Raw genomic sequence first — 18623 nt, forward strand, 5'->3', positions numbered from 1 at the left:
CACTCCAGCTGAGGAAACGCTTTATACAGTGGTCAAAATAAATTTTGCGTATTGTCGAAACTTTAATACTGAAGCTTGTGAACTAAAAATAAATTTCGATACCGTTACACTAGTTTGTAATGTTGTCCTGACTCAAACAGCCCACGTTTCTACCGTGAGGGCGTAGTATGTGCAGTCTGGACTAAACGTGTCACCTGTGAACGTTGCAGTATTTACGCTGTCTGTCATAAAAGAGTTGTGTTGCTTCAGGATTGTTCGGACAACAGTGATATAGTATCAGCGGCGCCGTGTAGCAACTCTAATGGGGCAGTGATGAGATTGGTGGATGTCACAGCTAATGTCACTTTAAGTTAAAATGATGTCGGTAGACTCTGGTACACGTTTCTAGCGTAAGGACCAGTTGTGGATCTACACAATAGTGGCCGCAGAAGAAAAACCACAGGCGTGTACGACCGTTAACTGAGTACAACAGCAAGCAGAATACTTCAGCACAATGCTATGTGTCTATAGCGGCAGTTCCACACAGGGAATGCAGGAGTCAACACAAAGAACGTGACATAGGCCCCATGAGCAGCGATTACCTGCCAGAGTTCTTAAGGTTCCTCCTCTATATTGGATTCGGTAAGGGGCTCGTGTCACATGGGCACGTAACCTCTGCTAGTGGACTAGGCAGCATTTGGGATAACACTCTTTCGAGGCGACACCCTTACCCGTCTCCATCCTGACAATCCGTGTGTGGGAGCAACGGGGACAACGTTTACACCGTAGCAGTATTGTGAACCACCATCGTTACCAAGAGAGTTGAGTCATGTTTCAGGATGGAATCCCTTGTGGCCAAAGAACACCGATTATGGAAATACATCGGAAGTGGTGTGAAGTACCGGGACGACACAGCCGCATGCACTGTGGCTCCATTTGGTGAATATATTGGGGCGATATTCTCGCCTATGGACGAAAATGCACGTCTCCTCGTCACAATGCGCATAATATCAGTCGGAAGGAATGTCCTCCGTATTCTTCATACCTCAACTCCATTGAAAAGGCAAGGGCTATGCCAAACCGATCGGTCTGCATTCATCATGTCCCACGTCCCTTACAGGACAACACAGTGGTAGCTCTAGTGTTTATAGTGGGGTCTTTGTGAGGTATTCATTTTGCTTTTGTTTCTCAAATGGAAGCGTGTTTCCATCCTTAATTTTTATTTTCATATGACTGTATCTGACAGAATAATGTCAGTTTGGGCTCCTTTTATATCCAGTACTGACAATAAAGCAATGTGCCACATTCAGTTTGATCACAGTGTGTTGGACGTCAGGAAACCTGTTGCCCAAGAAAGTGAAGTAACTATTGCTATGTGCGCCTGCGAAAAGATTTCAGTCGGCCGCGGTGGCCGAGCGGTTATAGGCGCTTCAGTCCGGTAACGTGAGACTTCTACGGTTGCAGGTTCGAATCCTGCCTCGGGCATGGATGAGTGTGATGTCCTTAGGTTAGTTAGGTTTAAGTAGTTCTAAGTTCTAGGGGACTGATGACCACAGATGTTAAGTCCCATAGTGCTCAGAGCCATATGAACCATTTTTTTGAAAAGATCTAAACGCGGAGCATAAAACACCTGCCATCGTTTTAACTTGACAAAAGATTGGGCAAAGAATCGGAGAAAATTTTGATCCTACTTAAAACCAAACAGAGCTAAAGCTTTAATCCAGTCCCTTGTTGACCACTCTGTTGTGCCAACTGAAGATAGCAACACGAATGTCGAAGTTTTAAATTTCGAGTTCAAGAAATCGTTCCCGAAGGAGAATCGTACAAACATACCGTCATTTGACCATCGGGCAGACTCCCGTATAGACGACATAGTAATTAGCATTTCTAGTGTAGAGAAATAATTGGAAGACTGGAAGGCAAATAAGTGACCAGATCCGGATGGAATCCATTTCGGTACAGCATTGGCCCCTTACCTAGCTTGCATTTATCGTGCATGTATCGCCCAGTGCGATGTCCCAAGCGACTGGAAAAAGGCAGAGTAGACATCTGTATATAAGATGGTAGAAGTATGGACCTGCATATTTACAGAGAAATATCCCCAACTTCAGTTTGCTGTAGAATCCTTGGGCATATTCTCAGTTCGAATGTAATAAATTTTATTGAGACAGAGATCTCCACGAATCAACCTGGTTTTGAAAAGCATCACTCGTGCGAAAGTCAGCTTGCCCTTGTCTCACATGGTTCACTGCGAGCTGTGGATGAAGGGCAACAGGAATGTTCCATATTTCTAGATTTATGGAAAACAATGGACACAGTGCCCCATTGCAGACTTAACAAAGGTACCAGCATATGGAATAGGTTCAGAGATATGTGACTGGCTCGAAGGCTTTTTATGCAGTAGATCCCACTATGTTGTCCACGACTGCGAGTGTTCATTAGAGACAAGAGTATCGGACGAGTGCCCAGGAAAGTGGATTGGCGGTCTACTAGGCAGAATTCTGCGGTTGTTTGCTGATGATGCCGTGATGTACGGTGTCGAAGATGAGTGACTATAGGAGGATACAAGATGAAAAATTTGTGATTTGGTTGATGAATGGCAACTAGCTGTAAATGTAGAAAAAGGTAAGGTAATGCAGATGAGTGGGGGAAAACGAACCCGTACTATTTGGAACAGTGTCCTGCTTCACACAAACACGTATTTTAAATATCTGGGCGCAACGTTGCATAGCGGTATGAGTTGGAACGAGCTTGTGAGTATCGTGCTAGGGAAGGAGAGTGGTTGACTTCGGATTATTAGAAGAATTTTGGACAAGTGTGGTTCACCTGTAGATGAGACTGAAGATAGGACGCTGGTGCAACTTATTCTTCAGTACTGCTGGAGTGTTTGGAGTCCGTTTCAGGTCAGATTAAAGGAATGAATCGAAGCAATTCAGAGGTGGGCTACTAGATTTGTTACCGATAGGTTCGAACAACATGTAAGCGTTACGGAGATGCTTCAGGAAGTCAAATGGAAATCCGTTGAGGGGAGGCGACGTTCTTTTCGAGGAACACTATTGAGAAACTTTACGGAACCGGCATATGAAGCTGACTGCCGAATGATTCTAACGCCACCAACATGTGTCGCGAGTAAGGAAGATAAGATGCGAGACATAGGGCATTTACGGAGCCATTTAGACAGCAGATTTCCTCTCGCTCTGTTTGCAGTGGAACAGAGAGGGATATGAACAGTAGTAGGACACGGAACACTCCGCCACGAGCCGTACGATGGGTTGCGGAATATCTGTGTACATGTACAAAAGCAGAGACTGCTGGAGAACCGCAGATATTGTTGGAGTATGTGTGTCCAAGGAAAGTTCCAAAGAAAGCGAAAGGAGGGCGGGGAATGCAAGAGAGCGAGAGAGAGAGAGAGAGAGAGAGAAAGAGAGGGAGTGAGAGAGAGAGCAGCGAGAGGGATGCGTGCGAGTTGTTTGGTGAAGCCCGGGCTCGCCTGCCTGAGCGGCCGGGCCGACTGGGGATTTGTTGCGGCGACGGCCGGCTGAGCCGCGAGGCGTGAGTAGACTGCGCCCCCGCTCACACACACACACACACACACACACAGGCCTCCCTGCCTCACTGCAGGGCCGGACGCCTCCCTGTGCGCTGCGTCCAATGAGCTGCTGCTTCCTCCAGTTCTGTGTTCTCTGACAAATGAGGCTTATAACCCCAAACACCAAGTCGGGGCACACATTTTCATCTGTCCCCGTTAACGTATGTCAACGTATGTAAGCAGCTAAGCGTGTTCATTTCATTCTAATTTCACTCCAACGAGCTGGTCACCGATGGTGTCTGTTCTTTAGGACATGTCCGAAAGGACAGATACCATCTTAGTATATACAGGGTGTTTCAAAAATGACCGGTATATTTGAAACGGCAATAAAAACTAGACGAGCAGCGATAGGAATACACCGTTTGTTGCAATATGCTTGGGACAACAGTACATTTTCATTCGGATAAACATTCGAAATTACAGTAGATAGAATTTTCACAACAGATGGCGCTGCATGTGATGTGAAAGATATGGAAGACAACGCAGTCTGTGGGTGCGCCATTCTGTACGACGTCTTTCTGCTGTAAGCGTGTGCTATTCACAACGTGCAAGTGTGCTGTGGACAACATGGTTTATTCCTTAGAACAGAGGATTTTTCTGGCGTTGGAATTCCACCGCCTAGAACACAGTGTTGTCGCAACGAGACGAAGTTTTCAACGGAGGTTTAATGTAACCAAAGGACCGAAAAACGATGCAATAAAGGATCTGTTTGAAAAATTTCAACGGACTGGGAACGTGACGGATGAACATGCTGGAAAGGTAGGGCAACCGCGTACGGCAACCACAGAGGGCAACGCAAGTGCAGCAGGTGATCCAACAGCGGCCTCGGCTTTCCGTTCGCCGTGTTGCAGCTGCGGTCCAAATGACGCCAACGTCCACGTATCGTCTCATGCGCCAGAATTTACACCTCTATCCATACAAAATTCAAACGCGGCAACCCCTCAGCGCCGCTACCATTGCTGCACGAGAGACATTCGCTAACGATATAGTGCACAGGATTGATGACGGCGATATGCATGTGGGCATCATTTGGTTTACTGACGAAGCTTATTTTTACCTGGACGGCTTCGTCAATAATCAGAACTGGCGCATATGGGGAACCGAAAAGCCCCATGTAGCAGTCCCATCGTCCCTGCATCCTCGAAAAGTACTGGTCTGGGCCGCCATTTCTTCCAAAGGAATCATTGGACCATTTTTCAGATCCGAAACGATTACTGCATCACGCTGACATTCTTCGTGAATTTGTCGCGGTACAAACTGCCTTAGACGACACTGCGAACACCTCGTGGTTTATGCAAGATGGTGCCCGGCCACATCGCACGGCCGATGTCTTTAATTTCCTGAATGAAAATTTCGATGATCGTGTGATTGCTTTGGGCTATCCGAAACATACAGGAGGCGGCGTGGATTGGCCTCCCTATTCGCCAGACATGAACCCCTGTGACTTCTTTCTGTGGGAACACTTGAAAGACCAGGTGAACCGCCAGAATCCAGAAACAATTGAACAGCTGAAGCAGTACATCTCATCTGCATGTGAAGCCATTCTGCCAGACACGTTGTCAAAGGTTTCGGGTAATTTCACTCAGAGACTACGCCATATTATTGCTACGCATGGTGCATATGTGGAAAATATCGTACTATAGTGTTTCCCAGACCGCAGCGCCATCTGTTGTTGACAATTGTAACTACTGTAATTTCGAAAGTTTGTCTGCCTGAAAATGTACTGTTGTCCCAAGCATATTGCAACAAACGGTGTATTTCTATCGCTGCTCGTTTAATTTGTATTGCCGTTTCAGATATACCGGTCATTTTTGAAACACCCTGTATGTATAGTTAAGGCTCACCGGCTACTTGACCATCTTCTTCTTCTTCTGTGCGAATGCAAAAACAGTGTCCGAGCTCTTACGGGAATCGGCAATGCGCTGCGAGTAATGAGTATAATAACCAGGGGCACTACGAATGTAGTCCGGGACAATACGTTGAGTGTGTGTGTTTCGCGGGAGGCGTGCCACAGAGATAAATCCCTGCAGTCGCGCTATCCTCTGTGCCCTCGGTGGCTCTGAAGGACAGTCTGCTTTCAGCCGGTGAGCGGCGAGGACGTGTTGTTTACGTCCCGTCCGCAGAGTCTCGAGCGCGCGTAGTTTGTTTACTTCCTCGCCGCAGCTAATACTCGCGTCCGTTAACACTGAGTCGCCATGGCTCATTCGTACAGAAAAGCTACCATCAACATCAGCTTCCAGCCCGACTACGCACGATCACAAGCCTTTCAAGTCGAACGATTCATCCGTGACGAAGTTCAAATACCAACACAGCACATCATCGGTATCCACCTATCCATCACAAGTAGCGTCGTTTACGTCAAGATGGTCGATGACGAGTTATGTCACGCAGTTGTGAACAGATGTGCGAACACTCTCAAGTTCAAACACTCCGATGGTCACATCGGAGAGGTTACTGTTGCCCATGCTGGACTAGGATTACGCACACTAAGAGTCTTCGAACTCCCTTTCGAAGTACCACCAGACGTCGTTACTTCAGCTTTCCGCCCTTGCGGGACGGTAATTAGCCACGTGGCCGAAAAATGGAACACCTTCGAGACGTACCAGTTCCTCAACGTCCGACAAGTGAACATTGAATTAAAGAAACATGTGTGGTCCTACTTAGTCATAGGTGGCTGTCGAGCAATAATAATGTACGACGGCCAACCTCGTACTGGTTCTGGTTGCGGCCAGGAGGGTCATGTGCGCTCGGCGTGTATTCAACGTCGGGTTGCACAACTTCCATTGCATGACACGACACCACCTCCTACGCTCACGGCCCTCCCCCTCAATTAAGCAGAGGTGACAAGATCGACCGTCATGACAGACGTCAACCCCCCCCCCCCCCCCCCCCCGGAAGACAGGAAGCGTTAGAATGCACACCTGTCGACGGTTCTGGATTGACCAACACCATTACGGTGTCTGCAGAGGTTGAAGAACGCCGCCCATCGACTCCACATGAAAATTCGGACGAGAGAATGGAACTCGACGATAGGGTTGTACCGACCTCTGCCTTTCTACCTGAGGGGGATGCTATACGGGAACCACAAACTCTTTCGGACACAGAAACCCACGTCCGCAAACAAAGGTCACCGAGAAAACATAAAAAGCGACGTCGCACACCCTCAGACGATTGCCTCCAGCGGACGTCTTCTCCAGTTGACGGCCGGACGGCCGACGAAACGACAAGGAAAATGGATGACACGAGATCGCCCTCACCTGTCACTTCGTCTGATTTTGACAAACCCGACTACGCTCTCTCGGGCAAGCGGATAACCAGCACATTACCAGGCGTTGGTACAGAGCCGGAAACAACTGCGGATTCACCCTTAGTCACTCAGCCCATAAGTGTTCTACCTCAGCCTCCGTTAACTTACGGACCTTGGGCGGATGACATTGAAGACGATTCTACGGCCGCTGTGGTGCATGAGGAGAGGGGTCTCTCCTCCCACACCTCGGCCCCTCCCGAGTAGCAACAGATGACGGCGCGGACGCGGCCAGCAGATCACAGGCCCCACCTTTTACGGCGACTCTGACGGCGGCCCCCACCGCAGGAGACGATCTACATACCTATCGCTTAACGACCATCAACATTAACACCATTCGGACACGTACGAAGTTGTCGCTGCTCCAAGACATGCTCAATGCAGCAGATGTTGACATTGTGTTTCTCCAATAAGTCTTCGTCGCCGATTTCCCGGGTATGTATGGTTATACGGCTCAAGTGTCCCACGCCTCGCCAATTAACAGTGGAGTCGCCATTATCGTCAGAGAGTGACTCGAGGCGGACGATGTTCGATATCTCCCCGACGCTAGAGGAATGGCCGTAACGGTGCAAGGCGTCCGTTTTATCAATGTGTACGCCCCTTCCGGAACGAATCGCCGTCGTGACCGATCGCTCTTCTTCGCAGAAGGAGTAGCACCGCTTTTTCAGGGCAGGCACGATGACTTGGTATTAGGGGGTGATTTCAATTGCACCCAAGTACCTAAAGATCCGCTGCCACGCCATTGACCGTGCCCAGAACTTGGGACACTCATCGGCGATCTCCAGCTGGTAGATACGTGGGAACATGTTCGAGGAAATAGACCAGGATACACCCATTTCACGAGTCACTCGTCTAGTCGCATCGATAGGATCTACGTCTCCCGTTCTCTCGCGGCAACGGTGAGTGACGCGGAGGTGTGGCCAGTAGCTTTTTCTGATCACGAGGCCTATATATGTGCCGTCACCCTTCGGCGCCAACGGGTGTGGCGCAGCCGACATCCCTGGATATTAAACCTTGCTCATCTCGCTTCTCCGGATTGTCGACGCGCCATCGAAGACACGTGGAGTTTGTGCATTCGCCGCCTCCCAACGTATCCTACGTCGATTAGTTGGTGGTTAACCTGCGCCAAGCCGGCCCTACGGCGAACCTTTATTACGCATGGTCGTGAGACTGCTGCTTGGAGGCGGCAGACCCTTGATTTTTATTTCACCATCCTTCGCGAATGCACCTCCTTGCCACTCACACCGGAACGACAGTGGACAGTTCAGCGTGCGAAAGCACAGAGCGTAGCCCGTATGCGCTGACACCTCGAAGGGACGATCGTCCGAGCGCGAACACAAGACAGACTCGCAACGGAACGACCCACCATGTACCACGTCATCCGAGAACGTACGCTGCGACGACGGGCGCTGATACATGCCATCACCACTGAGGACGGCCGTCATCACACCACACAACGCGATATTGCTGCAGCCTTCTTCGACCATTACGCACGACTTTATTCTGCTCAGTGTTCCGACCCGACGACGGTGACAGCAGTCTCACAACTGGTTTACGGCGTTGTCCCACAAGATTTACAAACTGAATTATTGAACGACATTACGGAAGACGAATTTATCGACGCCATCGGTAAAGGAGCGGCGAATAAGTCTCCTGGTCCCGACGGGCTCCCTGTGGAGTTTTATAGAACTTTCCAGTATTTACTGGCTTTGTTAACATCGAATATAGATTTATGTATCAGGAAGTCGTTTCTGAAAGTATTTGTTTGGAGCGTAGCTATGTATGGAAGTGAAACATGGACGATTACTAGTTTGGACAAGAATAGAATAGAAGCTTTCGAAATGTGGTGCTACAGAAGAATACTGAAGATAAGGTGGATAGATCACGTAACTAATGAGGAGGTATTGAATAGGATTGGGGAGAAGAGAAGTTTGTGGCACAACTTGACTAGAAGAAGGGATCGGTTGGTAGGACGTGTTTTGAGGCATCAAGGGATCACAAATTTAGCATTGGAGGGCAGCGTGGAGGGTAAAAATCGTAGAGGGAGACCGAGAGATGAGTACACTAAGCAGATTCAGAAGGATGTAGGTTGCAGTAGGTACTGGGAGATGAAGCAGCTTGCACAGGATAGAGTAGCATGGAGAGCTGCATCAAACCAGTCTCAGGACTGAAGACAACAACAACAACAACAAACAAGTTAACAGACATATGTCGGGAGCTTATGTCCCCCGCGGTGCCGCTCCCTGTGACCTTCGTAGAAGAAATAATTATACCGGTTCACAAACCTAAAGGTGGGGCTCGAATACAAGATTGCCGCTCTCTAACACTCGTCAACTGCGACTTGAAGATATTCACCAGACTATTAGCAAACCGTCTACGACCGACCCTACTTTAAGTCATCTCGCCAGATTAGACTTCCCTAGGGGGTATCAACAACATCCACACAGCACTGTGTCGATACCGTGACTTAATAGCCTTAGCCGGGCCACGCTGCATCCCGGGAGCGCTGGCATCACTAGATTTTAGCCAGGCTTTTGATCGAGGGGATCACGCGTACCTAACGTCCGTTTTCTAGCACATGCAGTACCCACAGCAATTCACAGACGTCGTGATGCGCCTCCTCCGAGGGGCGACTTCCAAAGTGCTCGTTAACGGGCGTCTCTCGCAGTCCCTCCCGATTTTCCGCTCCGTGCGTTAAGGCTGCTCCTTGTCGACGTTACTATATGCTCTGGCACTGGAACCGCTCCTCTGTGGCCTCCGTCAAAGCCTCACCCGTCTTACCCTACGTGACGTCAAATATCGCTGTACAGCATATGCAGACGACCTGGTTCTCGTGTTCCGCAATCGCGACCATGTCAACAGAGCACTAGAATGGATTATCACATACGGTGTGACTTCCGACAGCTGTCTCAACGTCGCAAAATCGGTCGTCGTGGCCATAGGAGACGGGTTGACCCCAGCGTGTGTCGAACCCCTACAGCTTCGTGGCACTATCAAATGTCTCGGAATAGAGTTTCACGACGACTTAAGGCGCACTGCGGCTCTTACCTACCGCCGCTTATTACAACAAACCTTCGTCTGCGGACCCTCGACATTCTCCAAAGGACACACTTCGTCAATGTTTACCTCGCATCGCGCCTTCCACCCATAACGCGTGTTCTCCCAATACCGTTTCTAATGGCTCGGCGTCTATTAGCGGCATTCGGAGACTACGTCAGTACAGGCATGCTCTTCAAAGTCAGTTATGAGTCACTGACCCTTCCCCCAGAAAGGGGAGGTCTTGGTCTAGTCCATGTCCACGACAGAGCTGTGGCCCTGTATGTCAGCTCACACATCAAGCTGTGGAGCCACCACCCGGAAAGTTTGACAGGTTTGCTGTTGGAGTCCTTAGCTCCGCTCTCCCTTATGCCCCCACTGACGACGCAAGACATACCCCCACCCTTCTACTACTTCGGGAAATTTTAGATTGAACACAGCTATGTCCGAATCGCAGTACCACCGACGGAACAGGCGTCGGCGCGGGATATATATCATGTCCTACAGCAGAGGCGCCCACCAAACATCGTGGAGACCAAAAGCCCTCAGGTTAATTGGAAGGTGGTGTGGAAGACGACTCACGCGGTTCCACTGGACACAGCCGTCCGATCCACATGGTACATCACAGTCAATGGTAAACAGATCACCCGATCACGCCTCCACAAGATAAACATGGCGGAATCGCCTCTCTGCGTAGACTGCGGGATACCAGACACGGATGAGCACCATCTCACATGTGGCGCGGCAGAAGACGTATGGCGCCTGGCGCGACAAATTTTGTCGTATTTCCTACGCGTGACTCCGGTACACATTACACCTCGGTTTCTACTATTTCCGGATCCACCGTATTTCCCGCACTCCAAGACCAACGCTGTCACGTGGATCCGTGCGCATGCGGTACACTACTAATTTTACGATGGACCTAAAGATGTATTAGACTTTTGGAACTACCTACAAGAACGTCATTGCAAGATACTACGGAACCCAAAATACAGACAATATTTTTCTAATTATTTAGTGAGTGCCCTGCGCGATCGATCATCCACGCAGCTGGATCATCAACAGGTAGGAGAAGATACCCATTGAGTGAGCTGACATTACTAAGTTCGATTCTCGGTGGAACAACATGATATACGTGAAGACGTACCTGGATGATGAAGCGTAAGGAGAGTAGCGACGCTCCCTTCTGCATCCTGTATAAAGCACTTTTTTTTTCGTTTTCCCCATATACATTACCTCGGTGTAGGAACGTGCCGAGATATTGTTTTCTTTTTCTCAGAGCACGATGCGGTGCTAGATACATTTATTTTTCTTGTGGTATAAAGCAAAACCACATTAAGAATGTATTAAAAACAGTAAATAGAAATAAATAAATAAATAATAATTTCCACAAAAGATTTCCCTTTCCCATCCCTGATTCCTTGACGGACGGGGAGGACACTGCGACCAGGCCTCGGGTTACGACCCCTGATCGCTCTGCCTGCCCCGCCCTTCCCCACCTCATTAAAAAAAAAAGAAGGATAGAGCGAGTGCCATGTAAGCAGGAGGTCCCAGGTTCGAGTCCCGATCGAGTCACACATTTTCATCAGTTCACGTTGACGTATGTCAACGCCTGTAAGCAGCTAAGGGTGTTCATTTCATTGTAATTTCATTCCAACGAGCTGCATGGTCACCGATGGTATCTGTTCATTTGAACATGTCCGAAAGAACAGGTACCATCTTAGTATATATAAGTGGTAAACTACTTTGAATATTTAGTGGCAGTAGCATACTTGAACAGTTTGTAGAATCATTTCAAAATATTCCCTCTATCTGTACCTCATTTCCATGGCATACTTCAGTGCATTTAGCGTATTTATGTTATTTTACTACATTGCGTAAAGGAATAAAATGACCAGTTTTTCGAAACATCATTGTTTTCTCCCACTGAGACGCTGAATGAAATGTAGCTTTCTCTGTAATGATGAAAGAGTGTGGCGACCTGCAACGTAACCCTTGGGCTCGGCAACACGTCCAACAGGAAAGTGTCGACACAGACAAAGCTGACCAGTTTATGTCAGGTGACGTGTGGGTTAATGCGGTCACATTGCCAACAAATTGCGTCACAGTTCTACCTAATGCCATGGACGTGTCACTCGATACGAAGATCGCCATTTGTCACCTCCCCCCCACCTCCCCGCACGCACCCACTTGTGCGCATCTCATCCTTTCTTCAATGCTTCTCCGATGGAGGTCAGAACCGTGACAACGCGTGTAGAAATCACGCGGTTTTTTTTTTTTTTTTTTGTTGGCCGAGGAAAATATTTCAGACATACAGTCGTTCAGAATCGGTGCAAGAAGCCTCAGTGGGTCAGTGGGCAGCATAAAGGGCGCCAAAACCAGCTCTTCCCTATCGGCGCTCATTTCGCAATCGAAAACGACAGTTTGTAGTGCAAACTGCAACACAACATCATTTCTGAAAGCCTTTGAAGCTGATGACACTTTCCAGTACATTCAGACCTTCCCTGACACCGTGCGGCTGCAGCCCTATTGAACTAGATCTAATACCTTTCGAGCTTAGTGCGCCTGCAGTGTTTGCTCTGGTTTACGGGGTGGGAATGCTAGGAATGATTGACTATCATTGAACAAAGTGTGACGTGTTCCAAAGCGGCTACGGGTGTTTGTGCCTTTCCGGATCTCTTATTTTACGACCTCCGGTGGCGTGACCGTGGAGAGGGGTGGAGGGGGGTGGGGGTTTGTGATATTGCGACATTGACACGTGTATTAAACAACTGGTAACACCCTCAGAGCCACCTGCACCCCTTTACTGAACACTTTAGTAATCTACCCATGAAGTTTTACCCGCGCTTCATGCACAAATCAGTGTAACACCCTCCCCCCCCCCCCCCCTTTTCAAACATCTGTCGTGATCACACCACAAAAGGTCATGAAATAGGACAGTAGAAGAAGCATAAAACCGTTTGATGCTTTGGATCACACTCACATTTCGTCGAATGATTTTGAACAGCCCCTACCGTTTCCACCCTTTACACCAAAGTAAAAATTGAGGTTGCGGTACGATCCAAAAGGGCTTCGATGGATGGTGTGGCAGTCCCTTGATGTCAGAGGAGGTCTGAATAGTCTGAGAGAGTCAGCTGTGCTACAGGTTGTCACGAACGTCGTCCAGTTGCACATCGAACTTTCGTTTCTGACTGCAAAATATGTATAAATGAATGCCCGAAGAGCCAGGGGTATTTTCATTTACACCTTTATGCCACTTCCTAACTCACTTCCTTGTCAATTCTGAGCGTCGGTGTGTCTGCAATGTTTATTCAGCCATCCACAAGAAAACCGTGTAATTTGTATCCTTATCGTCGCGATTCTGATTGGAATCGCAGAGGCGTCAAAATAAAGAGTGATATCTCATTACGGGTGCGTGTCGATCTTCCAATCGTGTGAAATGTCCATGATGACACTGGGCGAAATTCTGGTGAAATTTTGTGCCAATATGACCACATTAACTCACCTTACACTTCATATGAACTTCCGTGCTCTAGCCTTTTTTCTTTGAAGCGTTGCAGAGCCCGAGGGTGACGTCACAGGACAACGTGCATTTACACCATTACGGAGGAAGCCACCTTAGACCCAAATTTCATCAGAAGTCTACGCAATGGTTCATCAGAGAGAAAGACAATGTTGATAAATACAGACAGAATATTGTACTAGATTTTCATTTTTTTAACGTCTGTGCAGTTGCAACGATGAATCAGAAACACGGATGGTCAGCAGTCAAAATAACGACACTGTGGGAGTAAAGGGATGCTGGTTTAAAAGGCCGTGGCCGAGCGGCTCTAGGCGGTACAGTCTGGAACCACGCTGATGCCACGGTCTCAGGTTTGAATCCTGCCTCGGGCATGGATATGTGTCATCTCTTTAGGTTAAAGTAGTTCTAAGTTCTAGGGGACTTATGACCTCCGAAGTTAAGTCCCATAGTGCTCAGAGCCATTTGAACCACTTTAAAAAGCCACTACAGAATTGAAAACAGGTGCACTGAATTGGTAAAACGTGAGGAAAACTTGTGCAGAATATCGACAGGGGAAGAGAATATCGACAGGGGGAGACCTATCCCCAAAGTAGATGTTTACTGGACATTCATGAATCCAGCCGGATATTCGCGTCGTTCTCGCACGATATTTGAACAGCGTGCCTCAGTGTCTTCTTCAGGTGCTACCTAGACAGGTCCTTGGGTCGATCGAGTCCAGTATTTATGCCTGGAAGGAGCTGGGCGTTCCGCCTTCGGTCCGCGCCAAGTCGAGTGTTCCCTCTGTGGCCCGCGCCCGCCAGACTCGGCTTCAAAGGACCCCTCGAGTCGCAGATGTTCCGACTGCCGTCCGCGCCCGTTTCAACAGATCGCCGGGAAAGCATAAAGAATTACATCAGATGTACACTAGAAAACCAAGGAGACATAAGGAACTATAAATCACGATCTCCTCCAGATTTTACGGCGGTGAGTGCTGTTTGCGGTTCCATAGCCGACAGATTTTTGATTTGGAAATGTAATGATTCTATTTTATGTACTTTCATTTCATTTCTTCTCCTACCTTTCATTTCAGTTTTGTCGGCTAGTTTCGGCATAGCAGGCCATTTCCCAGAAGCTCATTTACATTGGCTGCCAAGATGTCAAGCGAGAGTATTGCATCATTATCTGACGCAGTGTCCAGTGTTCTCATCCGATGATGACGCCAGATTCCAGATCGACACCTTGGTAGCGTACGTAAATCAGCTTGTGAGAATGTAGCTGCGTGACCGAAACTAGCATAACTAAATGAAATTAAGTACATAAAACAAAAAATATTGATGTGGAAACCACTTTGCACAACAAATATTAAAAGCCTATCAGCCGACTACTCTTAATACCTTAAAAATCGACAGATATTATCATCAGCCGACCAGAAAAACTGTTAGATTTTAATAAGATACAGGAACAAGGTCGCGTTATTTGTGATGAACGAAATTGCAGAATGAATTAGTCAGTACAATACACCACCTTACGAACTTTCGGAAAGTTCACACACAGACACACACACACACACACACACACACACACACACACACACACATGGCCGAGTGAGGATTCGAACTTCCGACGGGGGTAGCCGCGTGAACCGTGGCAAGGCGCCAGAGACCGCGCGGTGCATGAACGTTGGTGGAAGTTGCCGAAGATCACCTACGCTTGTGACAGCCACGTAAGCGCATGTATACAGGCCTGGCACTGCCATGTGGGCCATGCGGATTTCACGCGCTTACACTCACTTGCACACAGGCGAGAAATTTGCAGCATGCGCATGAGAAATGTGCTTCGTTTTGCAGCAGACTTGTGCAATATTTATGCTACTATTAAATAACGGCTACTATTAAATAACGAATATAGTTATAGATTACTATTTATTATTCATGAATAACAAATATTGTTCGAAACGTTATCCGCTTACATGAGTAAAAATACTTATTCACCACCTGTGAATAAAACGTGTTAAGGATAACAGATAAATTTGAAAATCAGTTTAATTTTTTGCTCCAATTCGTTGTCATTTATTAAACGAAAATACTACTCGTTTCTTTTAGATTAGTTTTCAGAAAAACTCTTTCTCTGAAACGTCTCATCTGAAACTTTGTTTGATTAACGGAGGTTACCGTTGTGGCACAGACGGGAACTACTGGTTTTTAAATAGTGGGTAAGACTTTGCTGCAATAGAAAGGCTGAAAACGTCTTCCAGTCGTCTCTAGACACTTACACTTACACAAATTGTAAGCGTGCTACAATATTACGAACACTTATACTGCTCACATGTGGTGTCTCTCCTGAAAATTTTAAATCTCAAAGCGATACGTATTTCCATAGACGGATGTCGGACTGAAAAACTACGTCCATATTCTAAACGCAAGCTCTCTCAGATCATCAATATACGTTTTAGGAGACTTTAGATTAAGAGTCTGGTGATGGAAATCCTTAGGAAACACTGAGTTCTTGCTTGGTTCACTTATTTTGTAGCAATACAACCACGTATTACGTAATTTTACTACGGAGAGCAGCATATCCGTTAGTGTTAATAATCTAAGAAAGGTTTTGAAGATTGAGAGTTTTTTTCGGCTGCATTGAATTCTTACTTACGTAGAGTTCTTGCGCCATGTTGGCAGTGGGAGGGGGAGACATATTGACAGGTACAGAGACAGATGAGAGGGGCTGAGTCGGTACTGTAGTAAAGCTGTAACGCACTACTCAGGCAGTCTGTGGCAGCCAATAAAATAAAAAAATGACCTACATTGTAAACAGCGTACTGGGCCGCTTCTACAGCCAGCTGGCTCCGCATTGCAGCTTGTACAGGGTGTTTCAAAAATGACCGGTATATTTGAAACGGCAATAAAAACTAAACGAGCAGCGATAGAAATACACCGTTTGTTGGCAATATGCTTGGGACAACAGTACATTTTCAGGCGGAAAAACATTCGAAATTACAGTAGTTACAATTTTCAACAACAGATGGCGTTGCAAGTGATGTGAAAGATATGGAAGACAGCGCAGTCTGTGGGTGCGCCATTCTGTACGACGTCTTTCTGCTGTAAGCGTGTGCTATTCACAACGTGCAAGTGTGCTGTGGACAACATGGTTTATTCCTTAGAACAGAGGATTTTTCTGGCGTTGGAATTCCACCGCCTAGAACACAGTGTTGTCGCAACGAGACGAAGTTTTCAACGGAGGTTTAATGTAACCAAAGGACCGAAAAGCGATACAATAAAGGATCTGTCTGAAAAATTTCAACGGACTGGGAACGTGACGGATGAACGTGCTGGAAAGGTTGGACGACCGCGTACGGCAACCACAGAGGGCAACGCGCAGCTAGTGCAGCAGGTGATCCAACAGTGGCCTCAGGTTTCCGTTCGCTGTGTTGCAGCTGCGGTCAAAATGACGCCAACGTCCACGTATCGTCTCATGCGCCAGAGTTTACACCTCTATCCATACAAAATTCAAACGCGGCAACCCCTCAGCGCCGCTACCATTGCTGCACGAGAGACATTCGCTAACGATATAGTGCACAGGATTGATGACGGCGATATGCATGTGGGCAGCATTTGGTATACTGACGAAGCTTATTTTTACCTGGACGGCTTCGTCAATAAACAGAACTGGCGCATATGGGGAACCGAAAAGCCCCATGTTGCAGTCCCATCGTCCCTGCATCCTCAAAAAGTACTGGTCTGGGCCGCCATTTCTTGCAAAGGAATCATTGGCACATTTTTCATATCCGAAACGATTACTGCATCACGCTGACATTCTTCGTGAATTTGTCGCGGTACAAACTGCCTTAGACGACACTGCGAACACCTCGTGGTTTATGCAAGATGGTGCCCGGCCACATCGCACGGCCGATGTCTTTAATTTCCTGAATGAAAATTTCGATGATCGCGTGATTGCTTTGGGCTATCCGAAACATACAGGAGGCGGCGTGGATTGGCCTCCCTATTCGCCAGACATGAACCCCTGTGACTTCTTTCTGTGAGGACACTTGAAAGACCAGGTGAACCGCCAGAATCCAGAAACAATTGAACAGCTGAAGCAGTACATCTCATCTGCATGTGAAGCCATTCCGCCAGACACGTTGTCAAAGGTTTCGGGTTTTTTTCATTCAGAGACTACGCCATATGATTGCTACGCATGGTGGATATGTGGAAAATATAGTACTATAGAGTTTCCCAGACCGCTGAGGCCGGCCGCGGTGGTCTCGCGGTTCTGGGCGCGCAGTCCAGAACCGTGCGACTCCTACGGTCGCAGGTTCGAATCCTGCCTCGGGCATGGATGTGTGTGATGTCCTTAGGTTAGTTAGGTTTAAGTTGTTCTAAGTTCTAGGGGACTAATGACCACAGCAGTTAAGTCCCATAGTGCTCAGAGCCATTTTGAACCGCTGCGCCTTTTGTTGTTGACAATTGTAACTACTGTAATTTCGAAAGTTTGTCTGCCTGAAAATGTACTGTTGTCCCAAGCATATTGCAACAAACGGTGTATTTCTATCGCTGCTCGTTTAGTTTGTATTGCCGTTTCAAATATACCGGTCAGTTTTGAAATACCCTGCAAGAGGGCTGTCTCTTGGGAAACTTGTGTAGCTGCCTTCAGAGTCCTTGCTTGCATCCTGAAACAAGTTTCATGAGTCTGACAGTTTGTAGAACTTGGGGGAATTTCCACTTCTGGAGGGACGTGCAATATCTCTTCAAATCGATAGCCATCCCTTTCTGGCATGTTATTTTGTAAAATATGGCATGTATTTATCACGGCAATTGCAAAGTCATGTCGAATATCAACTGGGTGACGAAACATTCTCAGCTCTACATTTATCTGCCTGAGTATAAGCCGCTTAGTACGAGACAGTCGGCTTTGGGAGGCTCTTTTTGTGATTGTTGAACTCTTTCCTCCATATGGACGCATTAAATTTTCAGTTGTACCAAATGCCTAGTATCCGACAATGACGCACGGCATTAGTAGTCTCTTGTTTGGTACTGGGCTTTTCTCTGATCTATAAATTTTTACTTACGACATTTTCATGCAAAATTAGTTTCATAAAAGTAGGTGGCTGACTACAATTTCCATACGCTCCAACATCTATGTAAGTGAGCTTATAATCCGCACTGCATAACACGATGGATAAATAATTTTAATAGTCATAGTAAGGTACGTTTTTCATG

The sequence above is a fragment of the Schistocerca gregaria genome, chromosome 2 (assembly GCF_023897955.1).
Source record: "Schistocerca gregaria isolate iqSchGreg1 chromosome 2, iqSchGreg1.2, whole genome shotgun sequence".
NCBI classification, from domain to species: Eukaryota; Metazoa; Arthropoda; class Insecta; order Orthoptera; family Acrididae; genus Schistocerca; species Schistocerca gregaria.